We start from the raw sequence: 15,000 nt of genomic DNA, 5'->3' as shown, positions 1-15,000 counted from the left end.
AAGCCTGCTTGATGTATCTAGACTCAACAACACAGGCACAGATATATCAGTCTGTGGTGTGGACAGACATGCCTCAGCACTGCAAGCCAAGGAAGGCAATTTTTTTATTCTTCATGTTCTGCTTAGAGGCTCTCAATAACTCAAACATTATACTTGACATTAAGTAACAGGTTGTTATTTCATTATATTTCCTCATCACTACAAAACATTTTTAATTAGTATTTCATATTGTTTTGCAGAAAAACAACACCTAAACATCTTTGAAACAAGACTTTTAAGATGGAAGACTTGTTTTTTTGAGATCATGTCTTGAATTACATTCATTACAACTAAATTACATTGGCATGTTACTGGCTATTTTTACTGAATTCACATGCACACACGCTTCTGGCATCTTTCATAAAAATATGGCTAATCTTTGGGTCTGAGATGACTCAGAAATATTAAACACGCATAAAAAGATTTGCTAACAAGAGTTCACATTACAGCAATACACTCCTGGCAGATGATTATTTTAGTTATTTTATCGTTTCTGTATTTGTTCAATTTAAAAGTGAAAATTCCACTTAGGGGCTTAGAAGTCAGTTTTCTATACATACATATACATGCACTATCATTTGTAAAGCATTTATTCACAAATAAAAAAAGTTCCTGTGCAAAACTAAACTTGTAGTTAGGCACTGGTTTGGTATATAAAAAAAGTCATTTTCATGCTGTGCAGGGCCCCACCACCCCTCTCAAATCAACGTAAATGGTACGACCCGCAGTTCAGGTGCTTCTGCTGCAGACCTGCGGTGAATCAGTTAATGAGACAGGAGCTGGAGTTAGGAAGGAGCTAGGAACTTCAGGGGAAGAGTCATGTCTATCCTTAAGAAAGGAAAATCAGGGGCTCAAAAAGGAAAAGAAGATTAAAGAGAGAAAGGCAAATGGGGGCAAGCAGTTGCTCACTCAGTTTTTTTTTTTTTTAAAGAAAGGTGAGCTCCAAATGCTTCATCGAGCACTGTCATTGTTTTAACATAAATATCTACTCTTGGAGGAGTTCTACCCAGAGTCAGAAGTTTACATGAAAACACTGTATATTTCCCTCCATTGTCAAAATGTAACACTTGCGAAAACACAGATCGTTAGCGCCTATTTTACCGAATTGTTATGCAAATTAGCTCACGCACGTTCTTACATTAAGGACAGGATTGTTCTCAGTTTAATGCACATCTTAATGATTGAAAATGACTTATTTTAAAACGTAATTCAAAGACTGAATGTCTAGTTTGGTGGTTATTCCATAGTCTGCATTTATTTTAAACAGACAAATAATCAGCAATTAACTTGTACTTAGCATACACTTGAAAAAAGGTATTGTGACAATAAATGATATTTTAGCAACCATTTGAAGCCATATATTTCAGTTTCAGACCCTGCAGCAACAGGCCCCTCATCATGGCCAGATGAAAGCAGTGACAGTGAGGTTTATGTGACAGTGAGACTCACTTAGTAATTAGTAATTAAGTGTTAAGAGGAAATAAGCAAAATGGGTACATTGTTATTGTACAAAAATTAAACTTTAAAGGGATAGTTCACCCAAAAATGACAATTGTCATAATTTACTCTCCCTCAAGTTGTTCCAAACCTCTATGATTTCCTTTCTTCTCTTAAACACAAAAGAAGATATTTTAAAGAAGTTTGGTAATTAAACAGTTGATGGTCCCCATTGACTTCCATAGTATTTTTTTTCCTACTATGGAAGTCAATGGGGTCCATCAGACGTTTGGTTACCGACTTTCTTCAAAATATCCCACCCATTGGTATCACTATGGTATTTGGTACGGGGGCCCAGCAAGATTGTTTGTACCCAGGGCCCAAAATTTGGTGCTACGCCCCTGTAGTCTGGTGACTGAGTTTGATTCTTGAGGCTGTGTACAAGCCTGACAAGAGATTTCTACAAAGAAAGAGAGGGGTAAAAAATCAATGCATGAGGTTGTGTCATGTCCTGCTTATTCAAATGCATACTGCCTAAAACAATCAATCGAGCCCAATGATGCGCTGATATGGAGGTATAACCAAAAAGCACAGAGCCTGTGGCTCTACCGTCTTATCCCTGTGACAGCAGTAATGCGTACCCTGGGTTTGCTGCTAAATGTTCAACATTTTCCTGGCCATCATCATCTACTGTACCAATTCAGCAAATGCAGCCTCCAGGTCTTCAAGCTGGTGAGTGTGTCTCTCTACACAATCTAAAAGCTGCTTCTGAAAAAAACAACACATGAAACTTCTCTTCCACTAGGAAAATGTGCCTTCTGTGTGTTCTGTATTCAACAAAATGCACTGATGTTCAAAAGCCTAAGACCACATTGAATATATTTATGGGATAGCATTTAAACCTGGGAATAAACAAGGTTTGTGGTTTACTGAATATAAAACATACTGTTTTTTTCTTCCCCTCAAGGACACATTTAATAGATGAAAAATGACTGTAAAGATATTTATAATATTATGAAAAAATTCTTTAATAAAGAAATGTTTCTGGACTTATTAAGAATCATGTGACAGTGAAAACTGGAGTAATGATTGCAGAAAATTCAGCTTTGCCATAATTGAATTACTTTACTTATATATATATATATATATATATATATATATATATATATATATATATATATATATATATATATATATATATATATATATATATATATATAAAACAATTTAAATTGGAAAACAGTTGTTTTGAATTAAAATATTATTCAATGATATTACAACATTATTTAAAATTTAATTATTATTATTATTATTATTATTATTATTATTATTATTATTATTTACAGTTATTTTGATCACAAATATGCAGACTTGGTGAGCATAAGATAATCAAATATTGCAAACCACAAACTTGAACGGTAGATCACATTTGTGATTTTGACAACTCTGGGAAGTTTAAGTTTATCTCTGAATTGAACCTTTCATTCACATTGTCATGCTAATAAAAAAAATTGCAATTAAAATTCTTTTAAGCAGAAAAATGTAATACATTTCCAATAGTAGTCTCAATATCAGCAGTCAAATGTCTGATTTTGATAAAAGCTGTCGCAGCAGCTAATATATATTTTTAGCACACATCAGTTGAATTAAACATTTCTTGGAAATCTGTTGAACAGTGTTGTTGCCACTGTTAAAAAATAAATAAAAAATAAAATAAAAATTAACAGACACAAGATTAGTGTTAGGTTCTTGCAAGAAAAGATTTAGCTTCACCCTCTGATGGTCTTTAGTAACATGCCTGTTGATATGACTGAATGAATATCTAATGATTAGTTTATGGTACTTTTGATTAGGATTGTTACCTCATCTGAATACTGCTGTGGCCTTCTAATATCTACTATGTGCTATATCACACGAGAGAGTACTCTTCCTGTAAGACAACAACAGTGGCAAATATACAACATACGGTATATAGATGCAAATACATATAAAACAATTTATGAGCTCTGGAGAAAAAAGAAAGAATAAATATCTTCCATTTGTATATAAAGCTTTTTATATATTACTACAATGTAGGTGTGAGAAAGTACAACATGAAGTATTGATATCATTTAGGAAACATAAAGGACTATAATGATGGATCTCCTTGAAAAGGTTCTTACAGGAGAATAAAAATGCAAGTCAATGTCAAGTATGAAAGGGTCAGACTGCTCTACAACTGCTAAATGCAATGATGCAATTTGTTGACCCCTCATCAGTTTTCATGATTGTGTGACTGCCGTTTCCTGACGTAGTGCCGCCATCAAGCGGTTGAGAAGAGGAAGTGCACAGGCTGTCCATTTTCAACTGCACATCGTCTTCTTTTCAACTGATTTAGGTATTTTTATCATCACGTTGCACGTTTTCAGATGTCCTTTTCTGTGAACCGTCATCGGGAACCACTCAAATTTGGAATTTTCAGCGGATCCAGTGAAACGTATAGAGCGTTACTCAAAAAGTAATCATCTGTGCTGGTGACGCTGTTAAGAGAAAGTGATTTTGAACACGATTTTAACAGCACAATGTTTCCTGACAGGGTGGAGGACTCATCTTTATAAATAGTAAATGAACGTCTGCTGCCATCTCATGGTTACATGCTGATATGCTGCACCTGACCTGATGGTGGTCGTGGATGAATCTTTCCCCACACACATAGAATGCTGTCCTTCTTTGATCTGCTGAACCCAGTACGGATGCAGCCAGGCTACGTGGGATACGTGCCCAGCATAGACCATTGGCATAATCCAATTCTCAAAACTCAGCTCACTGCAAGAGCAAACACAAACATGTCAGCCCTTATACTCACTGTTGCACTTAATGGTGTGAACAAATATCAGTGGGCTTTATTCTCAACAGCATGAGCTGTCTATCAAAGGGTCATATGATGCGATATCAAGGTTTCCTTTCTCTTTGGAGAGTGACAAGCTGTGAGTGAATAGATAAAGATCTCTAAAGTTGCAAAGACTAAAGTCTCAAACCCAAAGAGATACTCTTTATAAAAGTTAAGACTCATCCACGCCCTCAAAAATGCCTCGTTCTAACACGCCCCCACATGTCTTTGTCTCTGTGTGGGAAGATTTGCATAGCACCGCCCAGATGTTTACGCAAAGAAAGATGGAATAACTTTTAATCTTGCTGGATTATTATTGCACCACCACCATATCTTGGAGAGGATGTGTGTTTCATTTATTTACATTTATTCATTTATCTGACGCTTTTATCCAAAGCGACTTACAATTGCCACATATGTCAGAGGTTGGACGCCTCTGGAGCAACTAGGCGTTAAGTGTCTTGTTCAGGGACACATTGGTGTGTGGATTCGAACCCGGGTCTCTCACACCAAAGGCATGTGTCTTATCCACTGCACCAACACCACCCCCATTGTGAAACCATTGTGAACCCTTTATGAACTACTTTACCACTGATTATTTCATATGTGAGTTTTGAGCAGTGTAGAGTAGCGCTTGTTGTTTGTCGTTTCTCTTTTTACAAATGCAGACATGGTTTTATGTTAACACGGTATGATGCAACGCATAAAAAGACAGTGTAAGTCATTATAATAAGTAATTATTTTCCCACTAAATGCTATAATGGCTAATTTGTAATGGGTTTTATTGGTTTTGTCTCGTCGCACAGGGACACGGTATCTGAGTAATGGTAAGGGGTGTAACATTTCCATCACATGCTTGATGTATTTGCCCAATCACAACACACTGGATAGCTGGCCAATCAGCATGCACCTCGCTTTTCAAACGGATAAGCTTTGTAAAAATTGTTGCGTTTCAGAAAGGCGGGGCATAGGAGAAAACTAAAATTATGTCACTACCAAAACTTTTGGCCATGACTGTAATGTAGGCTAAATGTATTTTCCGTATAAAGTTTTCTGATTTGATTTATAATTGTTTTGCGATAACATTGCAAACATCTGAGAAGAAAGGAAAAAAGTTTTAACTGGTAAGGGATACCAATTAATCCTCATATTGCAGTAAATCAGAAATATTAGATAGTGGCAATAAACAAAAAATAAATAAATAAATAAATAAAAATAAACAACAAATGTTTTTCCCTCTAAATATTGTGATGTTGTGTAATATTATACCATAATGGCAGAATGCAGAGTCCTTCACATATTTCAAATATATATAAAAAAAAAGACATTATTAGATATTAATCAAAGCATAAGTGCAAATAAATTAATAAATTCATTATGTAAAAAAAAAATATATATATCTTTAGGAGTACAACAGCGTGTCACTGGGGAAGTACCCTTAAAAGATACTAATGTAGCCTTCTAACAGTAGTGCTCCAGATTAAAAGCTTTCATAATATTTTCTTTTTTTTTTCCGGACAGAATTTAGTCATCATTGTTAAAGTAGCCTATCCTTTGATTTAAATGTCTCTGAAAATATTAAATGTAATATTTGTAGTTAGACTCAATCACATAGTTTACAAACTAAAGAGATTTACCACTGCTATTACTATGTTCTTGTCCAACTAAAAATATAGCAAGAAAAAACATATAGATAGGTTTAAAGGTCTGAGGTCACAAAACTCTTCAGGAGGTCTTCAGAAGGTTATGACAACTCCAGTGAAGCATCTGTAAGGATCTCCAGACAGCTCTTGCATTGGCCCCTGTCAGTTACATATCAATATTGCATTAGCAAATTTTACTCCACGCTAGTGAACTGCCAGTCCGTGAGCTGAAGTTTAACAGTTATAGTTTGAAATGTATAGTGCCTTCAGGAAGTATTCACTTCACTCCCTTGAATTTTCACACATTGTTCTGGTTATATCTCTAAATGTTGAACACTTCAAGTTTTTTCTTTCTTCAGTAACACAAACATGCAACATTTAGGCTGTAAGTCCAACCCACTCACAGTCATACAAACTTGCATGTCAATCAAGGCAGTCAAATAAAGTTTTTGCAAATGCTATTGCACCATTTGTCTTTTTGTGCAGTTAAAGTCATTGCAGGCACAGTCAGAAAATGTAGGAAGTAAAGGATAAAGAAATATATAATAAACATGAATGTAGGTAATACTGTACGTACTGTAACAAAGGGTAAAAATAATAACACTAATAATACAAATACGTTTTTTTTTTTTCAATAGAGTATACCCAGTCAAATGTTAGCCATTCAATGCAAGTGTCTTGAATATTGTAGATCTTGACTCTAGTTCTCTTTCATCAGACTCCAGTTTTTACAAGAGTTTCGTGTTTTGGTTTAGCCTATTACGCAATAAAATCCCATCTATGGTGCAATACCAGACCCGTCCTTCTGTTCCATGTTTTACCCATAGGTTTTACCTTGAGTAGAACACACATCTTCTAAGGAGATCTTCTAGGATGTGCATTAACTTTTAAGGAAACTATATATATTTTTTAATATGTATCTGCATTTAATAACATCTGAAATTAATTTTGACTACTGTGAGACTTGATAATCATATTTTGCAGGAAAACAGTTAATAATGTTGAGGGTAGGGATTCAATTAGGCCATTACACAACCAGGAAGGGTCTTGAGAGACACATACAAGATAGAAAATGAAAGGGGGAAGATAGGAAAACAACACTTCATATGCACACTTACATAATTTCAACGGACCATTCATTCTCATGGCTTCTAGCAGACTCCAGGCATGACTTATGGTGGCCTTTATTAATGGCCAGTGCTCTCACTTCTGTGTTAATTGCCTTTCTTTTCCAGTTGCTTATTTTCCACAGGCAATTTATTGCCTGACAGGACTGCAGTTATCTCTCTCTCTCTCTCTTTTTTAAGATGTGTGTTTTAAAAGACAGTGATATTTATTATTCAATCAAGCAATTAAACATCAGCATGTTCAGAATGAACACAGACGTACCTTGTTGCATAAACACATACAATATCACTGCATTCCAAATGTAATTTTTCTGACTTTCTAAACAGTTTATTTGAGTACAATATAAAATTACTTTTACAGGAGTGAAAGAAATCCAATTTACAAATACTTCAGCAACAACAAAACAAGGAGCAATCAGTGTGGTGTGAATTACATCTTAAGGCAGTAAGTAAATCTCAGGCTTAATGACTATGTCAAGCAGTTTTGCCGCCACCCAGCTGATATTCCTGATTTTAGGGAAGCAGTGAGATAATGTAAAACACTGTGCAGAGAATGAGTTTGTTATGGGAAATTGACCAACATCTCTGATTAACAAATGTTTGCAAAGAAACTTGCAATTGCTTGCTTAAAATCAATATCAAAATCAATGTACATGGAGATTATTTCCTTGTTAAAAACAAGTGCACTTAACTGTATTGAACGCACACTTGTAGTGAACTTCTAAACTTTATATTTTAAAAAACTGCACTTGCAGATAATGTCATGAAATAAACGTACGTCACTTAAATGTACTTGATAGAGTAGATTTTTAAACACACTAAAGTAAACTTTTAAAAAGTGCACTTTGTAACAATGTCAAATTAAAAGTTTACTTTAAACAGTTCACATGTAATCTTCTGTAATGCATTAGTTTATACTTATTGTGATGCATTGACTAACATACGAAAGCATGTTTAAAGTACTTGAATATAGTTTTAAACTCATAAAAAAATCTAAAATATGTATATATTTTAAAATTGTCATAAAAATAAATACAAATGGAGAAAACCGCCTTTGAAACTGTCCAAATGAAGTTCTTAGCAATTCATAATACTAATCAAAAATTAAGATTTGATATATTTATGGTAGAAAATAATACTTTCATGGAACATGATCTATACTTATTATCCTAATGATTAAAAAAAAATAATAATAATAAATAAAATAATCCATTCAATGTATTGTTGGCTATTGATACAAATATACTTATGTGACTTATGTTTGTGGTCCAGGTTCACATTTTGACTGTAGTGTGTTATTAGTACATTCAAATGTAAGATTTTAAAAATCTAATCTAAAATCAAATCTAATTACACATATATTTGACATGCAATTTTAATATAAATTACAATAAAGTTTATTTTAATTTACCATAAATGCTTTTCATTATTTGTCAGTACATCTGAACCCTTTCAAAGATGATAGAATTCACTTTGAAATAGCAAATATGTCTCTCAGTACTTAGGTGGGTCAAAATCACTATGTTATAACATATATTGGAAATCTGTTATATTGTTGTTTACAAACACTACGGAAAAATGTATGTTCCTAATGTTCTGAAATAACTTACTCGTGGGTAAGGTCATGGTTTAAACTGAATTAATGCAGTACTACAAATAATTCTATAGAATTAACTAGCTTTATCTCATCACTGAAAGCATGTTATTATAGGACCAGCGCAATATGAGAGGTTGTTCTTGCTGACATGATGAATAAAGTTCAATCTGTCACAGCAGGAGTTCACTATAAACCACATTGAAAAAGAGACAAACTAATTCAGTTTCCTCTGACCTAAACTGTTTGCCGAAATGATGAATTTGTAAAACCTAAACTAGTGACCGGGGTGTAAGGCTTCAGCAGTGATCTATACTGCATGCTTCCTTTCCCAGAAGCCATGCAGATCATTACTGAAAGATACAGTATGTGAGGTGTAGGTATAAATAAACTTAACACAAACTATTGGAAATGGTAGGCACAGCCCAATACAAGACAGTGATTGGGATTGTGTTAAAAAGGATGAATGTGTCTTAGGGGAATATTATAAGGTGCCTTACTGCTTTTCTCTCTCATGGCAATGGAAATGTTGTTTATTGGGCCATTTAAGAGCTTTGGAAATAATAATGGCCAGAAATTCAAACGCGTGTGACCTTGTCGACAAGTGATCTTTTATTCCCAGGGAGAGGAATGATAAGGGATGTGTGCTAAAATAAATTACCAGAGCTGCATTGCTCGAGTCTCTAGGACCTATTGCATCATCACCCCAGCGATAATCCCGGGAAGGCTTCATGTAAAATTTTACTCTTAGCAATTTCACTCATGCATTATAGGAAGCATAGTTGTTTGTATTAAGTGAATTCAGGAGGGGAAAGCCTGTGTCCCTGTGGCCTGCTGTAGCTATCTGGTCAGGCAACCATACTGTAGGCTGTGATTTAGGCACTTGGGGAGGTTAAGACCAGTTCAGATGTTTCTTGAAGTTTGTTGAATAAACTTGCTCATGTTTTTCTTGCTTTTCCTTCTGGAAATACTGGAGATTGATGCTCATTATGTTAAAATATGTGCCCACAAAACCTTGAGTGTATCACAAAACGAGTCAGTGAGAGCCTTACTGTGTATATTGATTTATGCTTGTTTCTTTTAATGTGGTATCTTGTAATCGCCTGAATGCAAAATGCATTTCACAGCTGCTTGTAGAACTAGAATTACTTAAATACACATTAACTAAATTTACATTTAGACATGCACTGACATTAACACATATTGTTATATACTGAATATTAACATAAATATAAACAAAACATAAACCGTGAAGGTCAGATGACCAGATATCTAAAATGTCTTGGATTTAAAACCGCAAATGGTTTAAATTTGGAGCCCCTCCCCCTCACCCCATACTGTGTTGTGCATTCAAATAGAATCTGATCTGAATTCAAGCTTGTAGTAAAAAAAAAAAGAAACAAAAAAAGACAAGAAACAAAAAAGGACAGATTTTAAGAAGACTAAATGATTGAAGAAGTCCAGCATGAACACAGAGAAGTTTGTTGTTTCACCAGAAGGTTGTTCTGACATTCTGATTTTAAATTCAGACACCAGTTTTCCAAAAATAAATGCTAAATTGATAAATCATTCACAAGAAGATAACTAAAATTGCTTTTAGACAATAGATGGGTGAGTTGGGTTTAACGTAAAAATAATGTGCTAAAGACTGCAACTGTATAGAAATGCTCTGGCAACCTAAAAACCGAAATATCTACATTTTAAATGTAATCTCATTGATGTTGTTTTACTTTTTGGGGGGAGTTTCATACTGTATATATATATATATATATATATATATATATATATATATATATATATATATATATATATATATATATATATATATATATATATATATATAGTATTTTAATAGCGAATGCTATAACCAAGTTTTGTGGATTTTGAATTGATTTATTTTGGCCGCAACTGCCATTGTTGGGGAAGTTGGCCTCTTTCTCTTAGAAATTATTGATGAGCTCTGATGCTTAGCCTTGACTCTGAAATTAGACTGAAACCTGTTAGCACATGTACTCCATGTTTCTCATGGTACGGCATCAAAACAACTCTAATTAGGAGCCTTGAGAGAAGCTGTAGGGCTAACGTCACTGGAATATATAGATGTGCATGTGTTTCAAGATGCAGCGCTCCATCTCTTCCATGATTAATGCAGCGGAAGGCGCTGTGGAGATCTCTTTTGTTGAATTATTCCTCGGGTTATATGGCTTCCAGCCCCTTTCACTCAAACTTTTGCCAGCAAGTCCACAGTAGGTGAGGCAGGTGCAGAGAAGAAGGTGGAAACTTTGTGCAGTCAGTCAGTCAGTTCATCTACAACTCAGCACCATGATCTGTGCCACTCTGATTCGCTGTGTGAAGTAGTGCAGTGCTGTCGCTGCTCTTTAGGACACATGGTGCTCAATTCACTTCAGCTGGATTATTAGCTCTGACTCTCTGTCAGGGCTCTGCTGAATAAATAATGATGTGCTGATGGATTTCCATGTCCTCTTCCTGTTCGTTCCTGCTGTCTCTCATGGCCTCTCCCTTATTCTCTCTAATCTCTCTCTCTCTCTCTCTCTCTCCTCTATCTCTCTCTCTCCTCTATCTCTCTCTCTCTCTATGCATGTGAGCTGGTCCTTGAGGCATTTTATTTTCTGCAAATTCCTGTTTTCTGTTGCCTCGCCAAAGGCTTCAATTTGCTATGTAGACTGTGTCGTCTTCTGCAGAACATTGTACAACACAATGACTTTCTGGTCGGTCAAGGGTTTAAAAGTGCATTCAGTTTATTTTATGCTGGTTGATACAGCAGTCATCTTGGGCTTATACTGACATCTAGTGGGACAGATGTAGCATTATGCAAAAACGTCCCAGGTTATATATGGAACCATGGTTCTCCGAAAAGAACGAGACGCTATGTCAGAAAAGGCCATGGGTATGCCATCAATGTGACCGGCTCTGAATCACATGTGTAATCAGTACAATGAAAGGGCGAGACTTCATGGGCGGGTGACGTAGTGACCAGAAAGCTATAAAAGCACATGAGGTGGAACGGGTGTCAGCTTCTAGGAATGAAGCAAGCTCTGGCAGGGATGCCAGAAGTATGGCCTTGAGGCGCAGCATCTCATTCCATTCGGGGAAATATGGTTACATATGTAGTTTCCAATTCCAGGAGCATTTCCTTATTGAAGTAGCTCTGGATTGGAGGATGGTCTCAACAACCTCGGATTGAGAGACCGAAAACTATGAGATGCACCCCCCCAGGGGCCACATCCATAACTTCCACAGCTCCGGGCGGGGGAGGAATATTGTGCCCTCCGCCTGTGAGAGATCCTTCCAAGGTGAGATCCTTTCCTGAAGGTAATCTCCCATAGAGTGCTGTCGAGTAGAGAAATCAGGTCCGAGAACCATACTTGGCCCGGCCAGAATAGGGCTACTAATGGAAGACTGACCCTGTCGCGTACTCTCGCCAGAACTCCTGGGAGCAAAGTGATTGGGGGAAAGTGTACAGACAAATGGCATGGCATCCATTCCCATTGGAGCCAGATGAGTCAGAGAGAATCAAAGGGGATGGTGCAATGTCTTCTGATTCACAAACAGATGCACCTGAGGCTGACCAAATATTCTTCATATCTTCATTCCCCCGGGGCTCTGCCCCTGCATCGACAGGTTGTCTGCTCCCATATTCACATGCCCAGGAATATGTACTACTCTCAGCGAAAGGAGTTTGCCCTGGGACATATGACGGAAGGGCAGACTCCCTTGGTGGCTGATATAAGAGACCGCTGCTGTGATGTCGGTGCGCCACCAACACATGGTGATCCCTTAGGTCTGGGAGAAAATGATTCAATACTCAAAATATGGCTAGCATCTCCGCGCAGTTGATGTGACCACTTCACAGACTGCGGGCAGGGTGGCCATTCATGACCACACCCCAACCGGTCAGGGGCACGTCCGTCGCTAGCGTTACATGGCGACAAGGAGCTCCCAGCACCGGGCACTGACACAAGAACCAAGGTTTCCCCCACATGCCCACTGCCACGTAGGAATTGCTGCATGACCCTTGAACATTCGAAGTGGGTTTCCCCTCGGGGAGAACCCCTTGGTTTTGAGCCACCACTGTAGGGCCCTCATGTACAGCAGGCCAAGAGGTATCACAAATTGGACACAGCTGCCATTAACCCCAAGTAGTTTCTGAAACTGCTTGACCATGAGTGACCGGTCTTCTTTGACTCTCATGACTGTAGTGAGGATCGATTCGATCTGAGCAGGGTCACAATCGTGCCTCCATCATGGTCGAATCCCACACTACGCCCAGATAAGTGGTCCTCTGTGATGGAGAAAGCACAGTTTTCTTGGTGTTTAATCTGGGCCCCAAATTTGCTGCTCTGATTGAGCCAAAATCAACCAATCATCAATATAATTTAGTATGCACAGGCCCTGGAGTCGTAGTGGAGCCAGAGCAGCATCCACACATTTCGTGAAAGTTCAAGGTGAGAGTGCTAGGGCCAATAGGAAGAACTTGATAATGGTAAATTTCGCCCCTAAAAGCAAACCATAAGAACTTCTTTTGAGTGGGAAGGATGGAGACATAAGAGTAAGCATCTTTTAGATCTATCGTGACAAAACCAGTCCTCTGAACTGATCTGAGACACAACCTGTTTTATAGTGAGCATCTTGAACTTCAGTTGCATGACTGAGTGGTTTAACTGACTCAGATCTAAAAAAGAATGCAATCCTCCATCTGTCTTTGGAACTATAAAGTATCGTCTGTTAGAACCAGGAGTCTCTGTCGTGAGGAGGGACCATTTCAATGGCTTCCTTCCTCAAGAGGGTGTTTACTTCTTGTTCCAACATCAGAGCCTGCTCGGGGACCACCCGTGTGGGAGAGACCCAGCTGAAAGGCAGTGGCGGAGCGTTGAATTGAATGCTATAGCTTTTTTTCTACAGTCTGCAGGACCCAACGAGACACATTTGGCAGTAGTTTCCATGCTGCTAAATAGTCTACTAAGGGAACCAGTCTCTTGAGACTGGTGTCTGATGTACTTGGAGCTGCTAGCTCGGTGCCCTGAAGTGGAGGACTGGCAGGAAATGACTGTAGTAACTGCTAGGTGGAGACTGTTATGCCCTGGAACACTGGCAGGGTTAGCAGACCGATCTCCTGAGGGCTCTGATGGTAGATGGACACCGTGTAATAGTCAGGTTCTCCCCACCTTCACCAGTAGGGGCCACCCTCAGCGGTTGTGGATGTTGATTGTCAGGACCACTTTGTTGAGGGATTCCTTGACTGAAGCACGACCCTCAGATCACCTTGAGGGTCCCTGACCTCGGTTCCCGTTGTTGTGGAGTACGAGAGGCATGCTCAACTTCTGAACTTCCCTATATTGAGGAGCTGGTACACGGCCGGGCTGCTCCCGCCCAGCAGCCCCCAGAGCTAGAGAATGGTGAGGGAGAAACCACTGGAATGCTGCCTGTTTACGAGCCTCCTGGTATCTGTCGACGACGGAATTGACGGCGACACTGAACAGACCCGAAGGCACAAGCAGGGCGTCCATGAGTAAGAACTTGTCTTTCTCCTTCAAATCAGACCGGGTCAACCATAAATTTCTCTCCGCTGCCACCAGAGCTGCCATGGAGATCGGGGGGAAAAAAAGGTGCCGGCGTGAAGGTGGTGGCTGAGATTCATAAAAACCTAATCTAATTTACTTTTCTGTGTTTCTGATTGTTTCTCGGTGGGCCAATTCTATATTTAACTTGGCTACCGCACAAGTAACCACCTCCAACAACTCCTCATACTGGGGTGACTGAGGGGGCAAATTGTTGATGCTCTCCACATCCACCTCCTTGGAGGCAGGTAATGTCGCACCTGCTTCCCGGGATTAACATTCTTCCAATCCCAGAAAGTGGGTGCTGGATCTGGCAGGTGAGGGAGAAGATAGGGACTCGCCTGTCTCCATTCCCTCCACCACATCCAACTTCGAACACCAAGAGTGCACCGTGAGGAACACTGCTAAGGCTCTCTCCTCAAAGCAGACCATGCACAGACTGTGTGTATTCCTACTCGTGATGTAGTGTGGGTAGGGAGGAAAACACAATCTGAAACCTGATCTGCTTTTGCCCAAATGTTTAATCTTTTTCTCAGCCTTCTTTGACATGGAGCTTTCTTTATGTTGTGATAATGCAACTTGGAGGACAACAATAAATAAGTAATTAGTTAGATTACTGCGTTACTGAAAAAATAATGTTGTTACCTAACGCCGTTCTTTTAAACGCCGTTATTCCAAACACTGCATATCACATACACAGAACTGTAAAGAT

At 38.2% G+C, this 15,000-nt stretch overlaps 1 pseudogene; it reads right to left on the bottom strand.

The window, feature by feature from the left end:
- Positions 1–14,720, bottom strand: part of LOC113070186 (UPF0489 protein C5orf22 homolog) — a 16,557-nt pseudogene extending 1,837 nt beyond the window's left edge.
- Between the last annotated feature and the right edge of the window lie 280 nt (positions 14,721–15,000).

Source organism: Carassius auratus, unplaced genomic scaffold (assembly GCF_003368295.1).
Source record: "Carassius auratus strain Wakin unplaced genomic scaffold, ASM336829v1 scaf_tig00003367, whole genome shotgun sequence".
NCBI lineage: Eukaryota > Metazoa > Chordata > Actinopteri > Cypriniformes > Cyprinidae > Carassius > Carassius auratus.
This window is presented reverse-complemented; position numbering and strand designations above follow the sequence as displayed.